Below are 6000 nucleotides of genomic sequence, written 5' to 3' on the forward strand. Positions count from 1 at the left end.
CACTTTGAGAAGCACTGCTCTAGGCTATTTGCTGATGGTTGTCAGGAGGAGGGAAGAAATACCCTGCCACCCACATTACACTGAGAAAATGTTTCCAGTGTCTAAATGCTGTTGATGTGTTCTCCATTATCCTTGGAAAGCCTGCATTATTGGCCACAGCAGGAAGAAAGGTGCTGGAGCTGATCAACCCATTGGTTTGGTCCGGTATGGTAAATCCTACATGTCTCATCCTCTTCACATAAAGTTAAATACGATAGTGGACGGGGAGGGGAAGAATGACTATAAATGGCATTATGGTAGGGTTCCATGTTTGTGTGTGTCTCACTTCTAGATCAGATTTGCTCCATTTCTAGATAAGAGATGTTTGGAATTGAGAGCCAAACTGTGTGTTTTGGTGTTCTTTCTTTCAGGATCCTGTGGGTCCTATTTTTGCCCTCTGTGACATCTCTGGAGCCCCATTGTCTTCGATGGGTTTGAACAGACATAACTAAAGGAAAATTTGGCCATGCAACTGGAGTTTAGTAGTAGTAGTTCTGTTGATGAATCTCAAGCTAAAATAGAATCCAGCTCACTCTCCCATAGTTGTATTAGCTTTGCAGTGCCAGCAGGAATAAAAAGTAGTAAAAATGTATTTTTCCCCCCACAAAATAAAGAGATGTTTTGGAATAGACAGACAGCAGATCTGCTGTCTAAGGAAGTACCATTTTTACATACACTTTTCAGAGTAGGTCCCCATTATAAAATGACATAGCAATAACAAGTTTTTGTTGATCCTGCTGCTTTCTGAGTAATGCTTTTTTATTGTTTTCCTTTGCTTTTTAGGATCTGTTGGCTCTCATCATTGCATCACTCCTTTGGGGGAATTTTGGCAGCCAGTGTTTGAGTTTAAAAGAATTCCCTTCTAAATCTCAGAACCCAACCAAAAAAAAAAAAACCCCAACAAACCTTGAACTTAGCAATCAGTATTCTGCAATGCAGACGGCAGGCACTTAAATTTGTATTGCCTCTCTGGTGGCAATGAAGGGTTGTCACCCAGAATGATTGGAACTGCCAACAGAGTGGGATAATGGGATGACCAATTGCATACTAAAATGTTTTAAAACTCTTGAGTAGAATGGCTGGAAATAGCAGCACTAGATATTCACAGCAACTAGTAAGCGATCTAAATTCTCTCTTCCCTGCTTCCCTCCCCCGGTCTTGTATTTCCTTTGCAAAATGTCAGTTCTACAGTATAAGCATCTGATATTGTTCAGTGGAGATGCAATACACCATAAGCAACCCATTTCTTGTCCATATTGCACAAATTTACTGCATTCTGAGGATGACATTCAATTTAATCCAAAAGTTATCTGCTTTCCACTCAAATTAGCATCTCCTCAGTTTTATAGTTGAAAACTTTCATCAGAAGTAAAAATAATTGTGAAGCTGAGGTTAGTTATTTACAATTAGGGATGTATCCGACAGCATTTTAAGATTCCTGCATAAATAAATGTTTCTTAGTTTGGGTCTTTGTCATGCATGGTGTCCCACATCTGGGGCTTGGCAGATTGAAAGGTATGCACTGATCTGTCTGTATGCATCACCATATTCTGAGAATTGACTGCACTTTCTTGGCTGGAGAGTTAATTCCTTTTATTCCTAGGTGCATTGGAGTAGGCACTGAAGTTTGGGATGGGGTTTGTGAGACGCGTTTCCTGCTTAGCTTGGAGTGGTGCTCCTCCAGTGCATTTCTGCCAGGACTAAATTAGACAACGAGAATCAAGAGTGATAAGGAAAGGAATTAAATTATAAGAAAAGTCTCCAAAACCTTACACTGAGGAAAACAGAAGCCATGGAAAGGCAAACTTTCCTTCCCTATCAATGAAGTAGTCGATAAAGCAGTTCAATAATTGAGATGCCATAAAGAAGCTGAAACACTTCTCATTTTATTTAATGTACCTTAGGTTGTTGAGCAGTGTTACACAGTTACTCTCCTGTGCTTACAGAAGTAAAATGTGATTTTTAGCAACACATTTCACTTCTTGGTTTGTTCATAAAAGTAATTCAGTGATATTTTGTAACCTTCTCTACATAAAGCAATATTTGTTAACATCTCAGTTTTAACTAAATTAACTATTTCTAAGGAATGATGTTGTGGAATAAATTTTCAGGTGCATGCATGTGTGAATTGGCCTCTCAGAGTTGGTAAGACAGCTCCCACCTTTTCATGCTCTCTGTATGTGTATATATATCTCCTCAATATATGTTCCATTCCATGCATCCGAAGAAGTGGGCTGTAGCCCACAAAAGCTTATGCTCAAATAAATGTGTTAGTCTCTAAGAACTCCTGTTCTTTTTGCGGATACAGACTAACACGGCTGCTACTCTGAAACGTGTGAATGTAATACTGCTGCTATCAATATGAAGTATAATATTCACAGAGAGAACCGTTAAGATGAGGTAGCAAGTTTAGAAGCAGCATTTTAGAATCAAACTTCTAGTTTTATCAGAAACTGATCTGCAAGCCCTGCAGTTGACCTTTCATCATTAATTAGTTTTAACCTGGTGATTTTTCACTCCTAAGAACATTGTTTGTACACTGCACCGTGGTATGGTGGAACTAGAAAGAAGGTGGAGATCCATGATTTCCAGGTAAGTTTAGAGTAGGTGTACTCTCTTCTTCTTGAGGAACTGTGCTTGGATACAATCTCAGAATATTTCTGGTAGTTTATCTTAGAGGTGCTATTACTCTTGTAAACGAAAACCTTAAAATGCGCACACACCATATACATGTTTGTTATGGGGGAACTGGTAGTGTTTCTATACTTAACGTTGAGTTTTGCATGTAAGCAGTTAGTGTGTGGGTTTGTATATAATGATATGTAGTGATGATGTTGCTCTAACCCTTGTTAATAAGGGGTATGTCTTACAGTGAAAAAAATCCTGAGTGCTAGTCTACCCCTTCCAACGCACAGTGCAGCTTTTAGTTTTTGGAAGCCCTGGATATTTTCTAGCCCTCAGCACATCCTTATTTCCTAGCAACTTCAGTACATGTAGTTTAACTTGATTTTTATGAAATGTTAATTATGTTAGTCTTATATGAATGATGAATTACCACTGTTTACTCTGTACCGATGGGTATTCACCAGGCACATACGTAACACAGATCTGGTAAATTTGAGGTTCATCCCAAAATCAAGCCACCAAACAATCATGTTTCCACTGTACCTTTGCATTATAGGACCTGCCTATGCTAGGGAATTTTTGGAAAAATGTATCTCTGTTGCACAAGCAGTTCAGCTTCACCTGTGTTAGCTACAGAGCAGACTGGTCCTCTAACCCCTCTCGAAGCAAGTGCCTAAAAGCGTGGCTGATGGCCAGTCTACACTGGGGCTCCCAATAATGCTAATGCCAGGAGCTCTGCAGAGCTTCTTATTCCTTGTAAAGTATTGCTCTCACCCTGTTTTCCCTCTGTACTAAGACTGTGATACGTTAGGTCTAGTTAAGCCCTAGTTTGAGGGTGTATGGACAAAACCCAAAACCATCTATTTGTTTCATTTAAAGCTGTGACCCCCCCAATATTGCCTGCTGGTTGAAGGGTGGACAGTTGGCCATTACTCTGATGGCTTACACAAGTCTAGGTGCTGCTAGGGAAACTTCCAGTTTAGGAGTGTACATGTGGACGAACATATTGCTCCTTCTCCCTGTCAGGAGGGAAGTGGGGATTTAAACCTGCCAACTGCCATGGGGACTGCATGCATTGAGCAGAGGTGGATTGTGGACAGCTGCTAGTCTGGGACTTGGTAAAGATGTGGACAGGGCCTCCCTCTGAGTTCTCCATTAGGGAGACAGCCAGGGGATCCCTAAATTCTTTTCCTGCTTGAGAGAGTTGAGAATCAAACTACAGTGTGAATGGTGGGGGGAGAGCAAGGAAAGTATCATAGAATATCAGGGTTGGAAGGGACCTCAGGAGGTCATCTAGTCCAACCCCCTGCTCAAAGCAGGACCAACCCCAACTAAATCATCCCAGCCAGGGCTTTGTCAAGCCCAACCCTAAAAATCTCTAAAGAAGGAGATTCCACCACCTCCCTAGGTAGTAGGGACTGAGGTGTTCAGGAACACTGAGGAGTTCAGGAACAGTGAGGAGTGTGCACAGCTCATATTGAGAATGGTGTAAGCATGGGAGTCAGATGTGGGAGGTCATTTGGAGTCACATGGTCTGTTGTGTGGATTTCAGGAGATCTGTTGATCTCGGGGGCCAGCCAGACTTGCAGGATTTGTATGGCATAAACTCCACCCCCTTTTCACAGAACTATTTCAAGGAAATTCAGGCACGGTCTACACTACAAAGTCCGTACTTAATTCCATCGCTCAGGGCTTTGCAAAATGTTCAGGTGCTGTGCCATGTAGTTAAGCTGACCTAAACCCTGATGTAGACACTGCTAGGATACTAGATTAGTATCTAGTACTAGGATGCTAGTCTAGGAGACTAGACTCTAGTAAATCCATCTCTCAGAGGCAGTAGCTAGGTCAGTGGAATAATTCTTTCATCATCCTAGCAGTGTCTACACCAGGGTTTACGTCAACTTAACTACATGGCACAGCACATGAAAATTTTTCACAGCCCTGAGTGATGGAGTTAAGCCAACCTAACTTTGTAGTGTAGACTGTGCCTGAATTTCCTTGAGATAGTTCTGTGAAAAGGGGGTGGAGTTTATGCCACACAGATCCTGCAAGTTTGGCTGGCCCCTGAGATCAACAGATCTCCTGAAATCCACACAACTAGTAACTAGAGTAATGGAAGAACACCTTCTGTTGCTGTAGTAAATATCTGCAGTAGTGCATTATGGCTGTGCTGCTGCAGCATTTCTAGTGCAGACATATCCTAAGAAAAGGGGTCTTGTCCTTTAAGCTATGTGACCATCTGGCCCATTGTTGTTTAATGTTGGATCAAATGTCAACAACAGGTAACAATAAGAGCAGCTAAAACATTTCATCCCAGTGTTGTTTCTCCAGTTAGTTCAGAGTTATGGTACATCTGAAATGAAATAGCTAGAAAACAGAATAGAAAAATAATGGATATAGCTACTTGGGGTGGGGTGCTTTGTTTGTTAGGTGAAAAAAAGACTTTTCAGGCAATCTCACCAATTGTGTTTGTGTTAAAAAAAATCTAATATATGTATTTTTGTCTCTCTTTGCTTTTGAATTGTAGGATATCTCAGGTGACCTCTAGCACTGTACAATAAGGGTAAGGGTTGATCAAGCATCAGACCTGCTGATGTGCCTTGTACTTCATGCCAGGCATTGATCTCTCTCTCTCAATTTCCCTGTTCAACAGCTCCCATCAGAATTGTCAGTGCAGTGTGAATCCTACAGTGAACCTCTTTCTAGTTGCAAAGTTGGCATATTTCAAGGTAGGGAGGAATATGACTTTTTATCCTTCAGAAGCAGGACACTGGGCAGTCTGTGTCTAGACAGGGGAGGATGTGACCTAAAGAAAAATAGTGGCTTCATTTAAAGTAAATGGATTTATTATATAGCCTTCCTACTAGTCCAGGGACATTTGCCTTTATCTAATCTCTCCCTGGAAGATATTTTTTTGGTAGTTAGAAAATATTTCTTCTGTGCACTTTTTAGCATTTTTTTTAAGTCATACCCAAGTACTTATGATTAAAACCTTAATATTTAATAAGCTCTCTATTGTTAGAGAGAGAAAGAGAGCAAGCAGTGGCAATTTGCGATTGGGCTGGCAGCTCAGTGGATTAATACAAACATAAAATTGGATTTAAATCCCCAAATGATAATCTTTAAATATGCTTAGGCATTGTAGTTCTGCAATTCTCTTGGGGAATCAGCTTCTTCTCTGTTTCAAAAACAACTGAAACTCCTGTACAACCTTACCTGTTGGCATGGTTTCTTTGGGACAGGTTTTGTATTGGTGCTTGGATTCCTCCTGGGCATGACTGTTTATTCAGACCTTCACCCCATGAGGTCTCGCCTCAAATTAGTGTTGACCCCGGA

The sequence above is a fragment of the Mauremys reevesii genome, linkage group 4 (genome assembly GCF_016161935.1).
Source record: "Mauremys reevesii isolate NIE-2019 linkage group 4, ASM1616193v1, whole genome shotgun sequence".
In the NCBI taxonomy this organism is placed as follows: Eukaryota; Metazoa; Chordata; order Testudines; family Geoemydidae; genus Mauremys; species Mauremys reevesii.